The 26,032-nt window shown below is 39.0% G+C and overlaps 1 protein-coding gene and 1 long non-coding RNA gene across 21 annotated transcripts in view; both read right to left on the reverse strand.

The window, feature by feature from the left end:
- The window catches only part of EYA4 (EYA transcriptional coactivator and phosphatase 4), a 253,017-nt gene that overhangs the window by 145,821 nt on the left and 81,164 nt on the right, over nt 1–26,032 (reverse strand). The gene's annotated exons all lie outside the window — the stretch shown is intronic.
- On the reverse strand, nt 11,476–13,666 carry LOC124247755 (uncharacterized). The gene is made up of 3 exons (XR_006890814.1): nt 13,585–13,666; nt 12,580–12,658; nt 11,476–11,871 (listed from the first exon to the last, which is right to left on the reverse strand). It is a non-coding gene; the product is annotated as an uncharacterized LOC124247755 (long non-coding RNA).

The raw sequence follows: 26,032 nt of genomic DNA on the forward strand, positions 1-26,032 counted from the left end.
AGATTTTTTAAAACAGGTGAAATTTATTCCAAAGTAAAGAAATTACTACCCACAGTGGGATTTTGATTATAACACATGCTTGCTTTCACTGCTAACAAGCTACAAACTCATTTTCATTTGAACTTGTGCATACATGTCCAAAATATCTTTAGTGTTGGGACAATGAGATTATCAACTTTTCACAACTGCCAACTGTGATATTTTGAGCCAAGAGACATGGAGCTTCATTAGTGGTATTCAATCTGTTGCCTTAGTTATGCCTAATTGATTTCCCAACTTTCATTCTGTCTCATAACAGTCTTCCTTGAATTAAACTTGGCTTCAACTCTATGTTTTTTTTCTGTCTTTCTCCTTTCAGTGCAGCTGCAATTCTGGCCTGATGATCATCATATTTTGTAAGTCAACTGGTTATGTTCATTAATTATGGGTCTCCAATTATTTTCTTTTCCATTTATTTTAATTTGTATTTATTGATGAAACAGCATTAAAGGAAATTTAAAAAGAAAAAATATTCCCACTAATTCGTCAGAAAAACAATTTACATTTATTTTTTCTAGATTCCTTTTAAGATATCCACATCATCTATGTCATGCCACTTTTATATGTATGTATATGACATTTTTAACCATTTACGTAAAAGATGTGGAATAAATACTACAAATTATAATATAATAATATAATGGACATATTGCATAGTTTTTTTCACTTGATATGAAGTATTATATTATTTTAAAACATTTCCATATTGTTTCATTGCTTAGCTTTTTAAAATCCAGACTATTTATCATAATAAAAAATCTCCATAAAAACTTCCCTTAGAACAAGACATTGTGGGTCACTCCCATGGCAGCCATTGAATTGCGAGATTATTGTGTTTTATCAGTTTTAGCCAAATTAGATCACATTCTGTGCACAAGACAATGCTTAAGATACACAAACTATTGATACTATTGGCCTAATTGTAACGTTTTTCAGCAACAAAAATATAAACACAAATCAAACGTATATTTAAAAATTGGTTCTGGGTGATAATGATGCATCAGTGCAGGTCCATCAGGTTTTATCAAACGTACCACTGTGGGGTGGACAAGGAGGGGGAGAGGGAGAATCTGAGCGCTCTCTGTATAGTCCACTCAATTTTGCTGTGAACATGCTCTAAAAATAAACTACTCTAAAAAGTGAACTTTATTAATTAAAAAAATATCTTGCAGCCTTCAAAAAAACTAAATTAAGCTGTAAGTTTTCTGAGAGAAAAAAACTTAGACTAGAATTCCAGAATGAGTACTAAATAAATAAAGCAGGGATTCAAAAAATACTATGTTCTCTTCTGTTATTTTTGTCTTTAACATAGCATGAAGTCTGCTATTTCTTGCTTTAAATTCTTCCTCAAGATTTGTTTAAAAATCATCTTAGATGGGCAAGAGGACAGGGAAGAGGGGAGAGGCCAGCAGGTTTGGCACTCTGTCTGCTGTCAACTATTACAGACGGACAGCGGGCAGAAGAGATCATCAGGGTCCCTTCTCTCCATTTGTACATGTTTGACCCTCATAATAAGACAACTAGAAATCCAGACAAAATATACGAAATGGTTGCTTTTAGATATCAGACAAAGTCAGCAGAGCAACCCAAGAAAGAAGGTGAACAGGACCGTCATACAGCTTCGTCTAAAGTCACTTTCTGGACTGTGATGCAGGGAGGGGATACCCTTAGAGAAGAGGTCAGATATCAGAGTTCTGGAAGGTTAAGGAGGCTGGAATACATGGGTAGTGTGTGCTGACGATAACAGAGCTATGCAGACAGAGTCCAGAAATCTGCTTGGGGTCCCTTTACGTAGTTGCTAAAACTAAAGTGTACGAATATAGGTTGAAACTCCACGACAGGTCAAAACAATGGCCAAATGATGAGCTCTAACCTTAAAAATGTGCAGAGTTTACAGAGAGCTACGAAGACATTGGTGTTGCATCTGGCTGGAGTGGAAAGGCCTTAGTGAACAGCTAGGACATTCTGTTGAGACCCTGGAAATTCACACCTTAATGATAAGGCAAGACTAACGCTACATTAAGGGCTACCCTGGACTCCCCTCACGACACTTAAAAACAAGCCTCTAAAATTCAAGCTCATTCAGAAGCTCTCAATGGCTTTCTAAAACAAGGCCTAACACTCCCTAAGAGGAGACAATAAAACGCAGACACTCAACAACATAGTGTTCATTCATGCTCTGCATCCCATGAAATGTTACTAGCCACGCAAAGAAAATATAACCAGGAGAAAAATCAGTCATTAGAAAGATACACAAAGGTAACAGAGATAATATAATTTGGAGAAATCCATTTTAAAACCACTATTAGACATAAGTTTGAGGATTTAAATGAAAATATGAATATTATATAAAAAGAAATGAAATGTGTAAAAAAAGAATGTAATGGAACTTCTTAAGCTAAAAATATAGACTACTTGAAATAAAAATAGGCGGATTTGACACTGAAAAAAAAAGATCAGTGAACGTGAGGACAGAGCAAACTGAAGCAGAGAAAGAAAAAAGAAAGAGATTAGAAAAGTAATAGAGCCATAGGGACTTGTGGGAGAATATTAAGCAATCAAACATTACACATAATTGAGGCAGAGGGGGACGCAGAAAACTGTTTGCAAAGAAATGGCCAAAAATCTTCCAACTTTGGTGAAAATAAAATTTTAGAAGCATCCACTCTCTAAATGACACAGTTAGTCACAATCTGGGAGAAAATATTACCAATACACACATCTGCTGAAGGGCTTGCATGCAGAGTAAAGAACTCTTACTACCAAAAGTAAGAAGATAAGAAATCCAATAATCAATGGGCAAAAGAGCTATCCGGACACCTCATACACATACAAAACATACATAATGGTTAATATCTCATGGAATGATGCTCAACCTCACTCACTATTAACAGGGAATTGCGAATGAAAAGCACAAGGAGATACCATTACACACCCACTAGAAAAGTTAAAATTTGAAAGACAGTACCAAGTGTCGGTGAGAATGTGGAACATCTGGAACTGTTAGACATTGTTGGCGGGAATGTAAAATGGTAAACCATTTTGGAAAATAGTTTGGCAGAGTCTTATAAATTTAAACAGATATTTACCATACGATCCAGCAATTCTATTCCTGTTTACCCAAGAAAAATAAAACCATAAATTCTCACGACTTGTGTATGAATGTCCATTGTTTATCCCTAATAACCAAAAAAACCTGAGAACAACCCAAATGTTCACCAACTGCTGAATGGATAAACAAATTGTGGTAGAGCCATACACTTGGGTATTATGCAGCAATAAAAAGAACAAACTACTGATGCCCACAAGAATTCGGTGATGCTCCAAAGCATCATGCTAAAAGAAAGAAGCCAGATAAAAAAATACCACACTGTATGAACATATTTAGAGGAAATTCTAGAAAAGGCACAACTAATCTACAGTTGCAAAAAGATCTATGGCTGCCTGGGCATAAGGACAGGGGATTTACTGATTGCAAAGAGGAATGAGGGACTTCTTAGGGTGATAGAAGTGTTCCATATCTTGATTATGTTGGCAGTTATAGGGGTGTATACATTTGTCAAAACACATAAAACATTATACTTAAAATGCATGCATCTCATGGTAGGTAACTTGTATGTCAACGACTTTGATTTTTTTTAAATCTCCGTCTGCCTCTCCTTCTCCATCAGTCTTTCTCCGTACACTTCTGTCTGTCTGCACAATGACAATCCTAGTCCAAGACAGCACGATTTACCTCCTCTGCGGCTGCAGAAGCCTTCTTTGTGTTCTGCCTGCTTCTATGCTGACCCACCACAATTCATCTAGGAACCAGTGAGAGCGCTTCAAACACACTGTTCTGTGACTGTAGGTTCTAGCTCTTTACTGGGTCATAAAATCAAAACCTGAATTTTTTTATGGAATGGAATAGAAAATAAAATATCAGAGCATCTTGTGCATAATAAAGTTAAGTATATTTTCATAAAACTTAAAGTGTGTGTGCGTGCTATGTAAAATATTTTTATGAGCCTAAACCAAAACATTATGAAGGCTCTTGCTTCAAACATAAACGAGATTATGCTTAAAACTATCCAATGCATTTCCATTTATTGTACTTCATACCAAGTCCAAACTCCACACCCTGGGCCCTAAGGTCTTCTTCATAATTCCGTCCTCACATGGGCCCTGCCTGCTTTCCCAGCCTCACACCTCGCTCAGCTCTCCCCCTAGCACTCCAGCCTCTCTGTCCTGTTTGCTGTTCCCCAAACATGGTCATCTCCTTCCTGCTTTCTGGTGTCTTCTGGTAACATCCCCATTGTCTCAGAGCTCTGCCCCAGATCTCCAAACGGTGGCTTTTCCTGTCAGTTTGGTGCCTGCTCAAATGTCACCATTTGAATGCCACCTTCATTGACTGGCAAATTAGCCACCACCAAAACCCCAGTACTCTCTCTCTCAGAACAGTTTGTTTTATGTCTTTATAGCACTCAGGTCTATGGAAAATTCTGATGACTGACTGCCACCCTCTCCCCCAAGAAGGGAGTGGAAGTTTCATAGGAAGATGTCCTTTTGTGTCTTCACTCCTGTAACCCCAGAACCTAGAACAGTGTGTGGCATATAATGGGACTTCAATGAATTTTGTTTGCTCGTTTCTCTGTTCAATTATACTGTCCACATCATAGGCCAGGCCCCTGTCACCCTGAATAGCAATCAACAGAAATGGTAAAGGGAATCAGAAACATTTCAAAACATTCTAGGAATTATTTTTCATCAAATACTCTTGATTTGATTGGCATTTAATGTCTTACATATTTTCCATGTTACTTTACAAATTTTTCTGATGATATTTTATACAGATAAGGTTTGCTAAAATAGGTAGATCTTTGAAGTTTATGCTTCTTTTTACCAGAGCTCCCAAATTGGCAGCCCATAAGTTTAATCTGGCTAAAAGATACGTTTTGTTTGATCCACATGCAATTTGGAATTTGAAGTCAACATTTATAAATTGCTAGAGCTCACATAAAAATCTGGATTTCCAGGGGCTGACCTGGTGGCATAGTGGTTAAATTCATGTGTTCATCTTCAGCAGGGTTTGCAGGTTTGGAGCCTCGGTGCAGACCTAGCACCACTCATCAAGCCATGCTGTGGGGGCGTCCCACATAAAATAGAGGAATATTGGCACAGATGTTGGCTCAGCAACAATCTTCCTTAAGCAAAAAGAAGAAGATTGGCAACAGACGTTAGCTCAGGGCCAATCTTCCTCACCAAAACAAACCCCAAACTGGATTTCCAGCTGCTTTTTCTAAGTCAAATGGTGATATAACATTTGCCCATGACAGCAGTGACGAGTAGTCCCCAGAGAGGGGCCTGACCGTCTGGTTTGCCACAGCCCCCACACCTCTAACTTGCTCTATACCCACAGCATTTCATATGTTTACACTGCCTGCCTGGGCCTCAAGGCATCTCTTTTCAGAACATGCTCATGGGCCCTAGATACTGAATAAGAGACCAGTACTAACTTGTAATTATTTCCAAATAAAGATTCAAGTTCCTAACAAAACTTGAACCCAGTCACTCATCACACATTCATTCACTCATTTCATATATTAATCCAATAAATGTTTCCCCAATGCCTAATACGTATCAAGTGACTTTCTAGGCAGTGAGCATATAATGTTGAAGTAAAAACATACAAACTCTGTATTTCCATAAAGACTACATGCTAGTGATGGAGATACAAAAAAATAACCAAACAAAAAAGTGAAATTTACCATGCTAGATGATGTTCATTACCATCAGTAAAATAAAGCAAATAAAGAATGGGGATGGGAGCACTTATAAAATAGGTGGTCAGGAAAAGCCTCATCCAAAAGATATTTTAGGAGAGACCTGAAGGGGATGAGGAAGTAAGTCACAGAGACATTTGACTGATGAGTATTTTAGGCAGGGAGTCAAGCGCAAAGGCCCTGAGGCAGAGGTAGTTCTGGCATATTCAAAGACCACAACTGCTAATTTGGCTAGAGTAGATTACAGAGGAGGAGAGAAACAAGTGACAGTGTCAGAGATGTAGAGCCTAGCAGGCCACTGTAGGACTGTGGCTTTGACTTGGAGTGAGATTGGCAGCCAGTGGAAGGTCTGAGTAGAGGAGTGACATGATCTGACTTAAGTTTAAAAGGTGCACTTTGGGCTGTGCAGAGAACATTCCAGAGAAAGACAAGTTTGGAGGCTACTGCAATCATCCAGATGGTGATGAAGCCCCTGGGCCAGGTGTGGTAGAAATAAAGGTATTGAAAATTGATCAAATTCTGGTTATAGTTTAAGGACCAAGACAACAGAATTGCTAATGAACTAGATGTCTGCAGATCAGGGGAAAGGTCCAGGATAGAGAAACCAATGCGTGAATCTTCATTCCGAAAATGGTGTTTAAAACTCAGAGACTGGATGAGACCACAAAGGGAATGCCCCACGTGAAAACATGGAAGAGAGGAGAAGAGCGCCATTATGAGAGTCTGAAGGTTTCACCTTCTGTCACCCTTAAGCAAGAATGATACTAGAACCACTTTGTATCATTGGCTGTTAAAGGTCAAAGATACTTCGTATACCACCTGCCAAATGAGGAAGCTGAGGGCTGGAGCTGAGGGCTGGAGCTGAGGGCTGTAAGAACGGTTAGAGCAGAGCCCAGACTTGAAGGGGGCGCACCTGACTGAGCTGCTCTCTGACCTCTATCATCTGCCGCTCTTGTTAACATTTAAACAACACCATCATCAAAGAGAAAAAGAACTCTCTAATTTGGAGTAGGAAGTACTGAATATTTATTGAATGAACACAAAGTTATGACCAGTTCATAAATTATAGATTTCTCTCAAGGCCAAGAAGCCCAGTGAAGTGAAGCATCCAGGCTCTAGACTCAGCCGTCTTCAGTTCATGCTTTTACTCCGCCACTAGCTAGGCATGGGACCCTGGAAAAGTCATTTAACCACTCTGCGCCTCAGTTTCACCATCTCTAAAATGGGCATGACAATAGTTACCTGTGTGTAGAGTTATGGAGATTAAATAAAATAATCTCTGAAAAATACTGACAGCAACGCTTGGCATAGAGTAATTCATGATAAAGGTTAGCAATTATTATTTCTAAACACTGTGCTAAATCTGGGCAACCACCTTGCCCTTTTCAGTATTTACTATGAGATATGATAGCTATAAAATGATAGAGAGGATATGGGGAGGCGTGCATAAGTACCATTCACGTCACACACTACCATTGTAATTCTCCATTTTAAGAGTATAATTTACACATTTCACAATCAGAAGTTAGAATAGGAAGGAATTGAATCCAATTATATTTTGAGGGAAAAAAATAAAAAATAGAATAATCACTATCTTTCCTCAAGAACCTTATAAAGTAAAATACACATTTTAAATACTCCTTAAAAAACACCAAAAAGCACATAAAAACCAACTACAGGGGTTGGCCAGGTGGCGTAGTGGTTAAGTTCATGCACTCCACTTCAGTGGCCTGAGGTTCGTGGGTTCGGATCCCAGGCGAGGACCTACACACCACTCATCAAACCATACTGTAGCGACATCTCATATACAAAATAGAGGAAGACTGGCACAGATGTTAGCTCAGCGACAATCTTCCTCACCAAAAATAAAACAAAACAAAAACCCAACTACGATGAAACTGTAGAGAAATGCATAGTTCGGAACAAACACCACGATCAGAAATTTATGTGAACTGAGATATGAAAAGGATATCATGACATGCTGGACCAAGTGGCCAGGAGAAGGTCACACAAAAGAATGGAGTATTTTGCTCCCACTTAATCTCAAGCATCTAGCCTTCAGCTGCCACCTTCTTCTTCGACCCTGGTTATAAATCGCTGCGATTGTTTGTTACCTGTCTCTCTCTCCAGTATCCGTGAGCTCCTTAGAGGAGGGACTGGAGCCTCATCTTCACAATACCATAGGACCAAAGACTTTTTAAATGTAATTTGGTCACATCGCACCACTAAAACGAGACTTCCATTTGCATAAGCTAGATAACTGCAGCACCAAGAAATTGCAGCCTTTGTGCATCGTGTGCAGAGTTCATGTCCTGGGCACAGGACAGTGTAGGGGTTAGACTCAGAGCCTGAAGCCAGCCTCACGGGATGAACATCCCCACCAGGCCACTCTCAAGCTGTGCGACCTCAGGCAAACTATTGTCCTGTCCTGATGGGCCTGCCTGCCAGATAAAGCTGATAGAAGAGAGAATGGAACAATAAACCATAAGAAGCATTTAGTCTCTAGTGACACAGCAAGCACTCCATAAAGATTAGCTATTATTTTGTAAAAAGGGTAATAATTAAGGAACTGCACAAATATACAGAAAAGAGAGTACTCCTGGAATATCATTAGACTGTAATTTTGAGTCCCCAAGATTTCTAACCACAAGATTCTTAATATAATAAATTTGAGATCCTGAGGAAAAAACATTCTTGATTGATATTAAAAGTCACAGTTGATTGATGTTGAAAGGCTCTTAAAAATCACAGAACATGTACGGCACAGTTTATGGATCTGAGTCCACCTTCCTCTGAGTACTTTAATGCTAATTCCTACTATTTAGTTGTACTCTTTTCAAGCCCATGAAACTGTACATTCTAAGTACATGTCCAGAAAGATTATATAAACTATCGCTTAGGGAAAAAAACTTAATACCTATAGAGAATTTTACCCAAAATTAAAATTATTTAAACCTATCACTAAAAAAAATAACCTTTTGTACTTCTGGAGCACATTGGAGACATAACCTGGAAAGCTCAAAAAGACCAACGGAGAAACCAGTCTCTGCACTCATATCAAGTGATCGTTTCCCCAGAGCCGTCTCCTCTCCTACTCACTGAGCCTGACACAGTCCCCACACAGGTGGCTGGAAAGGGCTTGACTGGGGAAGGAGGGAACAGGTGGCGTGTCTGTCACCTATGTGGGCTGTATCTTCACGTTGCTTGATTGCGGGCCGGTATGCCATCCAGGCTTCCATTGCAGGTAACCACTGTTCGAGAAACTGAGTTAGAAACAGTCTCTTTCTCGAAAGACATCCTTCCTTATCTTCTCTTACACATCATGGTGGAAGTAAATAGTAAAATATGCCTCAGAAAGCCTTGAAAGCTGAGCGAGAATCCAATAGATAGACTATTTTTATTACTTTCGCCCTTTCCACAGAATCATTTTTCTTACAGTTAACTTAATTAACAAATTCACAATTTAGTTAATATTACTCTCAATTTCAATTTTTAAGATACAAGTAAAATATGATTTTAAAATGTCTGCACTGTCACTTATTACTAAAACATATGATGAAATAGAAATGCCTGGCCAGTAGTCCCTTTAAATATGCTGTTCTCTGGTTGATTTAAAAGAAAACGAGAAAGAGATTGATAGGCGACAAAGTTGATAACATGTCATTGGAAGTTAAAAGTTGAATACGCAGATTTTGGATTTACCTTTGCAATTAAAAACACTTTAGTAAATCTTCAATTGTATGTGTGTGTGTCTATGCAGAGATGATATCATACATGTCATATTTAGGATCTATGTTCCTCATAAGATTATGGGAAAGTGCAGTTTTAAGAGAGATTGGACAAAGGATCCATGCCATGAAATAGGACTCTCCATGAGACAGAGGTGGCGAGCCCACATCTCATCACCTCGGCTGATTCTCCTCCACAGACCAGCTGCAGCATCCACTCAGCAAGCTACAGGTAAAGAGGGTGCTGAACGGTGTTCTTTCTTCCACAGAATAACTTTACATGTTTTTTTCTTTTAAGCTGTTTAATTCCATTGATTAATTTTTAAAAAGTTCATAGCTCCACATCCACACACAGTTATGAAAACAGCATGTCAAGAGCTAGCAATCTTGCCTAATTAAGGAAACTTGAAGGAACATCCAGTTTCTTTTTGGAAATGAGACTGCTTCTTTCCAAGCTGGAAGCTATCTATTAACCAGACTAAGTGGAGAGGAGGAAAAAATCTAAGACAACAATGGCCCTTTTAGGAGGTAGGTCCATAAGTTTCTCAGTCCCGAGGACATTGGTATATGGAGTAATATTGCCTCAACGCGTAACCATTTTATATCCTTCATGTTGTTATACAACCGAGAATGGGATGAGTAAAGGAAGAGATGCCACTCTGATATGACAAAAGAAATATTTCTCAAGATCCATGTTTGAGTTCTGTATACATACATATTTGTATGCAATATTATATTGAAACAGGTTTCATTTACATAACCTACAAATGCAAAATACTTAAAAATGTATAATTTTTATATCAAAATGATCATTTCAAATGTCATCTCACTTAAAAGCACTAATTTTGCCTAAAGGTAGTTTTCTTCCCTAATTGGTTTATTACCTAAAATTGATCAGGTCAAGGTATAAATAGAACCACAACAAACATTATAAAACTGACCTGAAATGTTGACCAATCCAATAAGATTGAAATAATTAAATAAGTTCCTATAGTGATAAGTAAAAGCAAAATTCTCAACCAACTGAAATGCAGTCGTGGACTCTTAAATTTGTAAGATTGTATTATTCAAAAAGCAAAAAGCACAAGAAATCTTTTAAAAAGGGAAGGGGGCATGGACATCCCTTGTAACATATACTTGATATCACAGGATCCTAAATCTGCTCCACTATTTTTCATATGTGGAAACCGAAGACCCAAGAGAGGTCAGAACATCACATAATCAAGGGCCTGGGTCTCCTGACTTCCAGGCCAATGCCCTTGGTGCATAATTGTGCCTAACATTTGGCAAGGGTTCAACACAAGCTTGTCTCTTCTCCCAGAGTGCTCTGCTTTGCCACCTTCATGTGTACCCACACTGAACGAAGAAGCTCCTCTTCTCTCTTCTCATCCCACGAACAAGAGGTCACTTTTATATCAGAGTATGACAAACAAGGCCAAAGTAATGATTTCTTTAATAATACATAAAGTTTATTAATAATTAATGGCTATCAAATTGCAAGACTTTGGCAACAATATTTTCCTAATGAGCAAATAAAAGTTTGTGCATGTAAGAGTCCATAATATTTGACTTCCCATCCTATAACAAGAAAATATTTATAAATAACATAACATTGGACCCTTTCTTACTTATATGTGAATATGTATAAATATTTATAAAAAATAAAATTCTCCTTTAACTCGTACCACATTGTTCCTTTTCTGTTTTGAAATAGCAAGCATCACCTCAAATAAGAAAATAAATGTGTAAGCACTTAATGGTAAATGGTGTTATCTGTTTTGATTAGTCTTTGTTAAAGTGAGGGCATCAGAGTACAGTACAACAGCGTGTGTGCGTATGTGTGTGTGGGCGCGCGCGCAGGGGAGGTTGCTGGGGGGATGGGGGGGAGGGATTGCTGGGCTGGGGTGGGGCTAGATGCTATGGAACGAGACCAATACTGACTAGGACACCAGCTGAAACCCAGTCCGAGTCACGATCAAGGTCTGTGCTAAGAAAGCCAAAACAGAGGAAGAAACAGGGCTGATACTCAAGGACGGCAGAGTAGGGACAGAGTGTACAAGTAAGTAGAAAATGAAAACCAATCATACCTCTAAAGTAAAAGGCCATAAACCCGTCCCGGTGGGCTCAGTGAGCAGCCACAGGCAGGAACTATATCTGCTAACGTGCACAGTTTTGTTCTGATGGATTTCTGCACAACTGAGCTTTTGTTAGGGCAGTCTAAGGTCAAGCTCTTCTTAAAAAAGCCCACCCCTTCATTTCCCAGGATATCTGCACATATTCCAGAACAGTCCATAAAACATTTCAAAGAAGGTCAATTCACTCTCCACCTCCTGAGCAGAAGCCTATAAAACAAATCAAATAACTCAAAATAGCCACTGATCTGTAAATTTTCGTATTTATGGCAAATATTTACTTCTCTGTAACTTATAAAACAAATTAACCACAAATTCATTCTATCAACATCATAAAGACCAATGAGCCCAATAGAGATCACAGTGTACAGAACAGAACTACGAGTGGAGGGCACAACTAGGAATCAAGTCCGTACCGTATTAAAGAAACATTAGCATCAAAATAAATCAGCTCTGTTAGTTTGTATCAAGTCTATTTGATGGTTCAGGCACACTGAATAAAGATTTCAGAAATCCTAAGTTCTCTTGTCAATACCTGTTTACCTTGGCCAGACTCAGATATAAATATGCTAAAGAATCACAGTATGCAAGATAAATTCAACCTATGCTTTAAGCTAGGTTCACTTCAGTTCAGAGAATATTAGAAACCACACGCATCACAGTAGGTGCCTTAAACTGGACAGCAGCAACATACCTTGTTATCAGGTCATCCTGAGTGATGAAGACCTGAGTTCGATGCTTACTCTAACTCTGCCTCTTGATTCGCCTGCTGACCTGTGTCTGTCTCCCTTTACCCTATCGTATGGGTGGGCCCATACAATAGTCCTGAAATTCAGCCCACTTGGCTGGACCCTGAAAATATGTCCAGACTTTGTGAAACCCTTCTCGGGACTAGATCTGCCTGTGTCCTCTACTTACCTACTGGCTAGAATTCATCCTTGGATTTATATCAGCCCAGATCCAAAATGGCTCCATGGTACCACCCACCTGACTCCACCTGCCACAGAAAAAACCCAGAGGTGTTGGTACCAGTCTAGACTGGTCTCAATTTCAACTCACTTTCTGCGATGTTATGATCTGGATTAGGGCTCAGCCCTATAGTCAGTAAGTGTCCCCTAGGCCCTGACCATTCCAGGTTACTGCTCCTACATCAGTCAACCCATTTAGGGTCCCAGCATGTTTCAAATGACCCTTCAAGATATTTTTGAGAAAACTCAATAGCACTAGACCACATATTGTCATATAATTAATCCTGAATTTGACTATGAGAAGGCATGTTACAAAAGCAAACAGGTTGAAAAAATGTATTCAGTCACTTGGGGAGACTGCTGAAAATCAAATTTCAATAGATGCTATCTATTCCACACTATTTCACTTGTTGAATGGTAAGATTTCTTTCCCCTTAAGTGGTAGCTGGCTCAAAGCCACCATCCCCATTAGCTACATAGTTGGTGAGAAACAGTGGAAATTTTTTGTCTGCTTATCTAGAAATCCTGCTCTCCCTTAGCTAGTCATTTGTGAGTCGATGTTTTTTTATTCAACTATTGCAAAAGTCCTTTGTTTCAATGATAGAAAAGAATTTTCTAAATCCTGTTCAGTGTTACACCTCTAAACTAGAACTTATTAGACTATTTTTATTTGGAAATCCATAAAGCTAAATTCAGTTGGAATGTAAGTTTTAATGTTACAGTGAACTCCACATAGGGCTCTATTGCTAATGTTTCATCAACATCTCTCAAGAAAGGATCCAGACTAGTTCACACGGCAAAGTAGAAAGAACAGCAGCTTTGACCAATATGTGGTCTGCATATGAATCCTGGCTTTAGCACTCACTTTATAATTTAAATTACTATATAGGTTAAATTCATCCATGTGTCCATCCAATCACTTATTCATTCAACTAACATTTGAATGGATACCTACCATGTCCCAGGCAATTTGCAGGCACTCAGGGATAAAACATGAACAAAAGAGAAAAAATTGCAGCTTTTTTGGTGCTTACATCCTAGGGAGTCAAACAGACAATAAATAAGTGAACAAGTAAAATACTTGGCATGCCAGATGGTGATAAGTGCTATGAGAAAATGTGCAGGAAAGGAGATTAGAGAGACTGGGGTGGGGGAGGAAGCCCCACTGATAAGGTGAGATTTGTACAGAGACCCCACCGACCTGAGAGAAGGAAGCCTAAGTGAATCTGGGAGATGGACATTCCAGGGGGTGGATGTGCACAGGTCCCAAGGCAGGAGAGTGCTTTGAGTGTCTGAAAACAGCAAGGAGGCTGCAGAAGAGTGAGAGAGGAAAGGGACTCCACGCTGAGGTCAGAGGGAGTGGTGACACTGATGACATCGAGCCCTGTAGACGGAAGAAGACTTGGGCTCTTACTGTCAGTCAGATGAGAAGCCACTGGAGGGTCAGAGCAGAGCCGCATCACTGATGCCAGTTTTCAAAAGACTCACTCTGGCTGCTGTGTGAAGAAAGGCACGTGAAGGGGTGTGGGGAACACACAGGAAGATTACTCCAAGCCTGGGCCACTAATCAGAGTGAAAATGGCGGGGGTGGGGGGGGGGGGGGGGGGGGGGGGGGGGGGGGGGCGTGAGGACTGGCTAAAGTAGGGACGTATTTTGAAAATACAGCCAACATATTTTGCTGATGGACTGGATTTTAAACAAAAGTTACTTATCACGGAGCCCAAAACTTAAGAAATTATGATAAAGTCTAACTCCTCCTACATTTATGCATGCTGGTGTGTAGACCTTGGACATGAATGCTGCACAGAGGACCCTGAACATGCATTTTAAGAGAAGGTCTTCCAATCTTCCAAGGAAGACTTGAGAAATGAAGCACTGGATAAGCACAGAGAACAGAGGCCCAGGCTACCTGAAGGATCCACGCTGTGGAAATGGGAAGACAGGAATTAGGGTGACCTTGAAAACAATTTCGGTCAAATACGCCCACGCTCTTTCAAATGGCACCAGTCCTAAGCAAAAGATGTCTATGCTCAAAGGGTAGAGGCAGAAGAAGAACCATTCCTGTATCCAGAGGACCCGTCCAAGACTAATGTGGCAAAAAAAGACATGAGATCATACAACCGCTGCTTTGCTTTTAACTTCTGTTTGTCTGTGTGCATAACCACAATCCCTCCGGTAAACAGAAAGGGTGTGGAAGGAACTTCTGTCCACGCTTGAACACAGTAAGCTTATGTACACTCTTAACATCAGTGACAATTTTTGTAACCTCTTTAGTAGCTATGTCAAATTCTGATATTGTGACTTAATACTCCTTTCTAAGTCTCGGCCACCACCTTATATAACCTCTATCCACCAATCCCAAGATCAATCTTCCAAACTTGCTTGCTGGTTTCAGCAACTATTTTACACACGTCTGTAATCCATCACTGGCCATCATCGCTGATGATTCAGCAGCACGTTACCAGCCCTTCTGCCCTCTGGAAGCACAGTCCTCCACTGCCCTAAGTCAGTGACCTCGCAGGTCTTCTCCACCTTAGCCACCTATGAACACCTACTGGGACCGTCATAATTTATTTTTAATCAACCTAGCAAAGCTTGATCTCTCAGTGGGCTCTCTCTAAATACAAGCTCTTCTCTTTTTACCACTTCAAAAACCAAATGTCTCCTGAACATTCTGCCATAACTAGGGGCCATAGGCCCCTTCCGGCTGTCATGTTTCATTAGATAGCCAAGAATCCGTGATCATCCTTTTAGAGGATAATCTTACCAATAAGCAAGAATGACTTTTTCCTCTGCATTTCTCTTTCATATTTCCATTTCCTTTCCATGGATGATCTCTGCTTTGCAGACACACATAATCATATTTCCCCAATTCTGGAAACAAACAAATCCGATCTTCTCCCATTGATGGCTGTTGTACCACCTCTGGCCATGAAAGCCAGCCTGACCCAACTGCCACCATCACACCCCTGCTGGTCTCCAGGGGCAGGCAGCAAACACACTAGTGTCCACAGCAACTGCTCAGACACTCTGAAGCTACAGCTCCACTCATTCCACCAGCTCTTGGACTGAATATCTGAACTTGTCTGCTTTAGAGACCTAACAAAATTGAACTGGGTCCATCCTGACGGACTTCACTACCTTGTGCTGCTTCAGCTGGGGTCCAAAGAACAGTCTCTTTTCTTGGCCACCAGCTAAACAGACTATCCAAACTCTCCCCCAATGATGATTTCATCTGCAATGACTTGTGCAAAGACATACAAGTCTGTGGTCCAGTCTGCACAGAATCCAGCTCCCCTGATGCCCAGCACAATATCCTCTTGATATCCCTTCCTTACCATAACCTGCATTCCCAGCATTGATTTCAGCCCCTAATAAGGTCTTCTGACAGTGACAAAAATGACTATGACAATCGATTCATAAGAGACAAGTGATGCCCAGAAGACACCATCTTCTTCACAGGATACACACGATTCTTAAGGATTTGTATTTTTAGTACATATTACACCTGCCTATTTCTGAGATGAGAAAAAAATAAGGAATTGGTGCTCATCTTCTAAATTTTATTGTGTCTGTGTGCATGCGTACACTTGTTCTTGGTTTTCGCAAGAAGAGAACTGTTTCCTCTTTGATATCCATCCTGCCAAAGGTAAGTCAAACACTGCCAAGTACAAGTGCTATAATGTTTCCTAAGAAATTATTTTAAGGGACAAATGGGGCACTGACTAAAAGTACAACACAATCAAAGTGTTGCCTCAGGGGCCACGGTCTTATGTTAAATTATCTATCATTTGATGATAGATATGGCTTTCATAGAGCCTAAATGGTTATGACATCTGACGTTAAAAATAAAAGGTTTACTTTTAATGAATTGCTGTCAAGGTGAATTAAGTAGAGAACTTCCTGACAGAACCATCCTGGAATATAAATACACATTTGGGTGAAGTGAAAGAAACCATCTAGTTACCTCTTGTTGAATAAATACAGTAAAATATACATGGACAGTACAAGTAATAAATTCATTCACTACAGAAGACTCAAATATAATTTGAGTTTAAAATGAGCAGGGATTATCTACATCATATGCTAGTAAAATTATAGATGACACTGTTTTCCCCTTAACTCATTAGAACTGTTTGAATGTCTCTAAAATGAATATCTGTTACTTGTGGTAGAAATACTTTAGAAGATTTTTTTTTGGCTAATGACTAGATAGTCAGCCCACTGAATAAGCTCTAAAGTAAGTATTTGGCTTTTTCTAATCCCTACATAGAATTAATGTTAATTTTTATATTTGGAGAAATTCTAAAAAAAATATTCGCTTATATAATATTTTTACATAGCATAGCTTCAATAGAGAATAAACAGTACAGAAAAGTGCTTGTAAAAATTTTACCAATGAAAAGAATTTATTATTTAACCATCTGGAAACTTTTAAGTGAGAGAAATTATGGGCATATACCAAATTAGTGCTATTTTGTGCAAAAGAAATGCACTATAGTACTCTCTAAAGGTCTGTTTTTCCAGCCAAACTATATTTAACTATCCCATACAATCAAATGATACATTTCCCCTTTAATTTCTGAAAATACGTCAAACCCATGATATCTAAAGCCAAACCTTGGATCTTTCTTCCCAAACCTGTCCACTTTCAGAGTTCGGACCCTGCATGTCTGACACCAACACGCTTCCAGCTCTGTAAGTCAGAGACCTAGGAGTCAGCCGCTAGACGCCTCTCTGTCTTCCTCCTCACTAACAGTAGAATACTAAGTGGAGTCATTCTTTACCTCCTAAAATTTATTGATTTCTCACATCTTATGCCTCCCTCTCTCATCACCACCATCCTGGCACACAGCTATCGTATTCTCTGTTCTCAGGTCTATTACGCAGCCTCCTAACTGTTTTCCACAGCTGTGCTTTCTGTGTTGGTTAAGCCGATTTGTTGCAGGTGAGGATCCACCCTAAGCCTCAGACTCTCCATGGAGGGATACCCGGCTTGAGACTCCTACCACACCACACACAGTTACGCTGCTGACATGATTGTATTCCAGGTGTTCAAGACCTGGAGACTGGGAGATTTGGGGTCCTTGACACTGAGTTGACTTGCTGAATGGGCAAAGGATTAGCCCACCAGCTACAGTTCATCAAGTACCAGAAACCCTATGACCAGATGCACAGTCTGAGTCAAGTAATTACCCAGCTTGCCATCTAATCTCTTCCTCCAAATTTTTATTGTAAAAATTTTCACACAGACAAAAAAATTGAAAGGATAATGCAACAATATTAGATACTCTCCTCCTAGCTTCTACGGCTCTTAATATTTTTCCATATTCACTTATCTTTATTTCTGTTATATTTATAATTGCTGTTAAATCATTTGGAAGTAGGTTGACATTTCAGCTTTAAACATGTCATCTCCTAAGAACAGGTTCATTATCACACCTACAAAAATTAACAATACCATAAAATCCTCCAATATCCCCAAATGTCCCAAGGAAGTCTTTTTCTTAATAGCTTTTTAAAACCAAAATACAATCAAGATTTTCACAAGTTGTCTTGCTGTTCTATCTCTTTAATCCCTTTTAATATTGAATAGCTTCCCCACCATTTTAACCCATGATACCACGTTTCTGAAACATCTAGGCCAGGAGTCTTATAGAATTTCACACCTTATGGTGTCATTTGGTTGATCCTCCACTCCTTATATTCTCCACAAACTCAGAGTTAGGGCTAGAAGCTCGATCACAGTTAGGTTAAACCATTTCTCCTTTTGCATCAATACCTCCCACGTGAGGCTGGGAACTTCACATCGCTTCACGTCACAAAGCCTGTCACGCCAGGCTGTCCCACCGTTAGTGAAGCTAAATTCACCTCCTTGGTTAAAGTGGTGGCCCCCCACTGGAAAGTTCCATTTCTCCTCTGTAATTAGCACTCAGCCTCTGGGGTGAGATTTTGGTACCACATGAACACACTGGTCCCCAACAAGCATTCATGTAATGGTTTTAGCTTCTTAACGACCCCGCAGTAGGTAATTATATTGGGAATTGCCAAAATGGTGACTTTCTATCACCCCTTCTACTGATAATGGCTGACATTTTTCTATAAAGAAGAGCTTTTCTCTGTTTCACCCTACCCTCAAGTGTCACGATGGATTCATGGATTTTCATTTCTTCCATTCATGCTACAATAAATCACAATCGTTACTTTGTATCCTTTATTACTGCTTCTAACCCATGCTCTACAGTGAAGCCAATGTTATCTTTTCTAAAAGCAAATGTTTTTTCTCAACCTCTCTCTCTCTCTCTCACACACACACACCCCCACATTTTAAAATTTTAAGGGCTTCCCATTGCTCTTAGGTTAAAGACAAAAAAAAGAAACCCTTAACTTAGCCTACAGGTGCCTGCGATTCGGCCCTGCTCACCTGGACAGCTTTACTGCACTGAAAGCTTACTTCGCTCTCTGGGTTCCATCTTAAATGCACCAAGCTCCCTCCTCCTACAGAGTGTGCATGCTATTCCCCTATCTAGAATGTTCTCCCCAAGCCCCTCTTCCAATTTAACTCCTATTCATCAGTTTTAGCCTTCAATCAACCACTTCCTCAGAGAAACCATTTACCTACTTACCTAACTTAGCAGTATTTAAGACAGTTGGGTTTTATATTTGTTGGCATGATTATTTGCTTTATTCTTCTCTTACCAAACTGACCGTAAGCAACATGAGGGCAAGAACAGAATCTGGTTTTTGTTTTTTTTACCAGGCACAGTGCCTGGCACACAGCAGATGTTCAATCAAAATCCCGTTGAATAAATCAACCTGATGGCTGGTGTTACTAATTATTTTTATTTACCTTTAGAACTATTTAGAGACAGAATGGAAATGTCTGTAAAAATATATACACTAGTAATCAAAGTCTCCAGAACTAATTATTGAGTCCATCTACAATTAGCTAAAAAGGAAAAGCAGAGCCCCAAGCATACAAAGGCACTTGGTCGAACCGGTGTTGTAGTTTTTTTTTTTTTAATTAGTTCTTTTTTTTTTTAGTGATTTGGATCAACAGAGTGCCTTGAAAAAACAGAAATGCAGAAAGGTTTCTACCAGGTCGTTGGTCCCGTCTAAAAATAACTTTCCTTTCTTTTGTAGAATAAAGAATTCTCTCTTACAACAAACCCACTTTGCCATAGCAAAAGCAATGTAAAACTGTCAGTTAGGGCTTTGACAACATTCTTACTCCTAAAATTAGCTAGAGTATCATTTATTGGCTAGAGCTGTATGTAGCTCAGTTATTGGCTGGATTTTGACAGTTCAGCAATGAAAGCCAATTCTCAACCAAAGATAAATGTAACATAAAATATTCTCTATATAGGCACTATTTCTAATGTTTATGCTAATACTCATCAAGACCTTCAGAATACAGAACAGATCCTTAATAAAATGAACCTTAATAAAATGGGCTAGTTATTTTATAAAGAACTTGGTGGAGGCCACCAGGGTTTTTTTTTTCCTTGCTAAGAGTGATCAAATAGATAGACTGGCAAATGCTCACTCACATAGGAAAACTACAGAAACACAATACAACTTCCAGCTCGTGCTAAAATGTTCAGCTCCCGGGGCACAGGCCAACCAGACGCATGGTAGCAGGAGAACACATTCAGGCAGAGCCTGTTAATCACAATTACTGATACAAGTTGCAGAGACCAGGCCAGAACTAAAAAATCCTGCCCTGGAAGTCTTACTATCACTACTAACCTGCAAGCAACCAGATCATGTTGAAAGAAATGTTCCATTCTGGACTGGACTATTTTAAATCTCTGGTTGCAAAACACTCATGTGGGGACCTCTTCTCTTAGACCCAAGGAGCATTAGGCGATAGTTACATGAATTCTCTCCCTATGAGCCCTCCAGGCATATCATGGACAAGTTAGATTTGTAAAACCAGAAAGAAAAAAGAATGCTTTGCTTTTAGCACATGCATCTGCTAATTCAAATTTGTGTCATATTATAAGTTGAAAGCTATTAATCGGGGTAGGAAATATCCTTCCCAAAGACTGGCTCATTGTTACAGAGCTACACCACAAACTGTGTTGTAAAATTGCACTGTCGTTTCTTCTGCTCTGACTTTTTAATTACACTAAGTGGTCAAGATTGAGAGATAGCTGAGAACAGTGGAATTTTACCAATTAAAGAGAAAGAGTTCTTTAGTGGATATGCATAGCCACCAGTAAAATTGCTAATCATAAAGGAATTTTTTCAGAAAGCAAGATAGTTTCATTATCTGCCAAACTTTTGTCATTACATGGTAATAACACTCAAAATACAAGTACAAACTAATTCAATTATAGAATGTGATATTACTCACCACAATTATCATGTTATCTATTTTCCCTTTTCTATACGTTCATCACTATTCTAATATATTAAGACTGGTGTTCTTGCTATCAAAATTGGTAGAAAATAAAGGGAAAAAAGAATCACGGAGGTTATCTGGTGTTAGACACTGCTATGGCTAAAATACTGAGCCAGCAGTCTCAGTTTTCACACAGTATTCTTAATAAATGCTTAAAGAGTAAATTAGAAAAATGTTCAATTTCTTCTATGAAGCAAATATCGAGAGACTATCACACAGAAGTACTATGTCTTCGTCAATCAGTACGCAACTATTTATTATTTCCTAGAGGTTAAGAAGCACCACAAAGAGTTAGAGTAACATTGTATGGTCATCTCTTTCAATTTTCTTTCTGATGCTTAAATCCCCTTGCTGGAGGAGGCAAATTCTAAACACTTACACAATGTTATATGTCGATTATATCTCAATAAATCTGGGAGAAAAGGGTGACATTTTCATACCTTAAAATTAGGATTTTAACTCAAATTACTTTGTTAAAGTATTTTCTATCTTTGACATCTTCAAAATACTTTAAAAACTGAAAATTACTTCAACAAAATAATGTGTGCACACTGAAAATGCATAGATTTGGAATTCAAATCTGAAAGTATTGATCAATTATTCTCTCTCTAGGTTCTGAAATAAAAATCAAGCCAGCTTCTTGGCTGATGGCATTGCGAGGACTCAGCATGGCTGTATAAAAAGCACTGTCACAGTAAAGTAGGTCCTTTCTTAGAAATGGAACAGCAAAGCCTTTCATTTATTATTCATGGTGCCTTGTGCCCATGTCAACTCCTGATTAATAATTAAAATTAATCTCATTACAGAAGATTTCATTACAGGATAATTTAATTAAATGATGAATTGGCTCCCAGATGTTACCTTCTGTGCCATCTTTTAAATAATGCTGCTGATGACACAAGGATTCACTGGGTATCAGTCGGGCCTTAAGAAAATGAATTATTGATGGAGTTCTGCCATTCTGCCAGCAATAAACGATACTGATCACACCTAAGCATTATCCTTCTCCAAAATCACATTTTTCCAAGATTTCTGATATTTTCAGTTTGTAAGGTCTGTTGGAAATTTAGGGCCATCATTTTGTCGGCCATAAAAATGTATCCATTTGGTGAAAATTTTAATTCATAGAACCTATTGATTTTATAGGATAAATATACAAAGTGTCTCAGAAGTAAAAATCTAAAATTTCAACTTCAAAATAACAATGGGGAGGAATGTATTAATCATTAATTTTTTCATTTCTGGTGCAAAACAGAGTTCGATTATACAAAATAACCCAACGGCCCTAGGAAGGAAACCAGAATTTTGATTTTTTTATATGAAGTAACCAGTAAAAAGAGTCTTAAAAAGTCAATGTATTTTTTTTTTTAATTTGCCATTAACGAACATAAATCAGTTTTCAATGCTTCCAGTTACCACACACTTCACTGTTAGAAAGACACTGCTCTCTCTGTGCTAGGCACAAGATGCATATCCTGATAAATCAGCACAAGAAAAAATGAAGCCCACTCTAAACCGGACTTCTAAGGGGTGAAAACATTTAGGGGGCATTTCTTTATTTACTTGGGAAAAATCTGGGCTTTTCTGAACGCCACAGTGCATGACAAAATCTAGGACATTCCAAAAGTTATCAGCTAAACAGATAGGTTTTAATTATTATATTTGGCTTGTTTTAAGGATTCTGATGCAAAATAAAAAGATATTTATATATTAAAATCTCAGTCTAAGACCGTAATTTTGATTTTTGTTATTTCTACTAGCAGAGGGAAGATTTCTCTAAATGGGATTTAAAAAATCAAGTTAGAAAATGTGACATCGTCTTCCCATAAAGAAACATATTGCTTCAGTAGTGTCTGAAAAAAGGAAAACTCATTGTAGTTAACTGAGGGAGTAATTGATAATTACAGAGCATTCAACTGTATTGCCGTATCTTTCACATACCATATTCATTGGCTAATCAGCAATAGAAAGCAAAGAATCACAGCATCTCAGAGGTAGAATGTATCTTAGAAGGCACCTGGGCTACACTCTATCCAATGTGTGGATTCCTCAAACATCTAACAAGGAGACACTCCTGACTTGAGTATCTCTACCAGTGCGACACTCACACCTTTTCTAGGCAGCTCGTTTCATTTTTAGTTAGCTGACAGAATTAGAAAGTTCTTACAGAGGTCTTTTCTGAATCACTTGCAATTTTCCACTCTCTTTCTTCCCTTTTCTTTTGGTAAGGAAGATGAACCCTGAGCTAACACCTGTTGCCAATTTGGCTCTTTTTGCTCGAGGAAGATTGTTGCTGAGCTAACATCTGTGTCAATCTTCCTCTATTTTATGTTATGTGGGATGCCACCAAAGCGTGGCTGGAGGAGTGGTGCTATGTCCACATCTGGAATCTGAACCCGGGAATCCCAGGCCACTGCAGTGGAGCATGCAAACCAATAAGTCACTGGGCTGACCCCTCTTTCTTCCCTTTTTCTCTCCTGCACACTGTACCGTTTTCATTAAACGGCCAAGCTGAGCCACCTTCCTTGGATAGCTCTTGTTCATTCCACTGCATTCTGGGCTCCTTCTCTGACAAATCATGTCTTTTCTCCTTTAAAGTTGAACCCAAATGTACCACCTTCAGAGTTCTTTGACATCATGCTACCATCCCCTTCCACAAAGAATCCTTATCAGCCCATATGTGGTCTGTACCATGTGGATATATTTGCAGCTATATACGGTACTACAATGGCAGGTCTCAAGCAAATAAGACACAGAGAATTTGTGGGAAAACAACAGGCATTTTGAGAAATACCAAGTATTTAATTCTATCAATATAAACTCAGAATAGTTTTACAAGAAGACATTATGACTACATATACAATGTGAAATCAGTCATGAACATACACAGTTCTCACAAAAACAATTAAATGAACAACTCAACCAAGACTGGATGCTTCTGAGATTTTTCTATTAACTGATGTTTTGTGACTTGTTCTTTCATAGTGGACAGGCTAAGTTTTCCAAAACTATTAAAAGAATTTTTTTGGAGCCAGCCTAATCGCATAGTGGTTAAGTTCACGTGCTCTGCTTCAGTAGCCTGGGTTCGCCAGTTCAGGTCAGATGTAGGCGCAGACCAACATACCCTTCCTCAGGCCATGCTATGGCAGTCTCCCACATAGAAGAACCAGAAGGACCTACAACTATGTACTGGGGCTTTGGGAAGGAAAATAAAAGTTTCTGGGAATTGGCAAAAAATTATCATTCAATTTAAAATTCTCAGCTAGAATCTCAGCTCTTTCCTGAGGGCTTGCATTGCCATTTTTTGGCATTCCTCTTTAGTGTCCGTACACATTTTGTAGTAGTTACTCCATAAGGTATGGGCTCTAGACTGGAAATGGACTTGCTAGCACATAATAAGACTCTTCGGGTGGATATTATTTACATTGGGAAATTAGACAAGGGAAAAAAATCAGCTCAAAAACGTTTTAAAACTTTGAAAAGTTTGGATGGTATGAACACAGACTTAATCATCAAATCACAGGACACCAGGACTGACTGTCGCCATTCCAAGAATTAGGAGAGGGTGCTTCTTAAAAGTAGTCTTTAAATATTTGGAAAGATAAATGAAAGATACTTCAGAAACAGAATGAGTAGAGAAATTTCCTTGCACTCAAGCAGGCTTCTATTTGTTGAACTGAATTATATCTCCAAGTTTTTGAAGTTGGTATCAGCTGAGACTTATGCATAAACACCCAGTACCATTTTTATAAGCCAAACGTTTACCTGTAGTGGCCTAGTGTCTTCTCAAAACCTGTGGATTTATCCAAACAATTCATCTTTAAGATCTTCAAATTCACCCCTATTGGATCTGGAGGGATAACTCTATACAGACTTGTCTGCCACCTCTTACCTATTTATCTCTCCATACGAAACACTAAACTGGATTTAACTAGTGACTACATTTCAAAATATTTATCAGTTGAGGAAAATTATAAACTCATTTTAAATAAATGACATGTGGAAGATAGATTTTATTGCTACATATTTCATTTTCTCCCTACAAGTAAGCAGATTATTTAAATCAGGTATTTCATCTCTTTAGAGACTGCTAACGAGCGCTCTCATTTATTGAGCACTTTCTATGTGTTAGAAGATTACCTATATTTACCTGAATAAATCCGTCCAGCCATTCTATGAGATAGGTAACACTACTCCCACAATAAAGATAAGGCTACTTAAACAAAGGTAATTTAATTAATTTGCCCACAGTCATAAAGCTAGTAAACGGTAGACTAGGAATTAAAATCCATGTTTCCAAATAATAATAATAATAACATTTTTTAACTGTTCTAAGTGTCTTGCATGTATCATCTCATTAAACCCTGACGTAACTAACCCCATGAAACTGGCTACTCCTAACAGCACTCTTTTAAGGATGACAAAACTAGCCGTAGAGAGGTACAACAACCCTGCCACCACTAGGTGCAGAGCTGGCTAAGGTCAGGCCCTCTGCCTCCCTGGCGTGGCTCTAACCCCTGCTCTAAGACTGCCCTCCCAGAACCCGACTTACCAGCCCTTTATCCCAAAGGGTTACATTGGTTACATCAATGATCCCGACCTGTACGAAAAGTCTACCAGCTGGACCCACATGAAAGCGACATTAGCCGGTGGGCAGTCTCTAGGAACTCTTTCCATTTCGCACGTCTCACCCCACCCACCCTGCCCTCTGGACAACTACAGCGGCCTCCTAAGTGGTCTCTGGGCATCTGGTTTTCCCTCTCTCCAGTCCACACACACGCCACAGTCTCTGTAGTCTGATTTTGCAATAAAAGAATGACTATGACTCAATATCGTTCCTGGAAATTTTCTGATACAAAAAGAAAAGAATCGTTAGTCTATTGTACACGTTCACTTACCGAACTGTGTCAAGAATTTTGAGTCTTAAATTGTAAGAGACGATGCAAAACAGAAAACCCCCTAGGACGCCCTTATCACTGAGGAAACCAGTACTTCC

This window comes from Equus quagga, chromosome 11 (genome assembly GCF_021613505.1).
Source record: "Equus quagga isolate Etosha38 chromosome 11, UCLA_HA_Equagga_1.0, whole genome shotgun sequence".
NCBI lineage: Eukaryota > Metazoa > Chordata > Mammalia > Perissodactyla > Equidae > Equus > Equus quagga.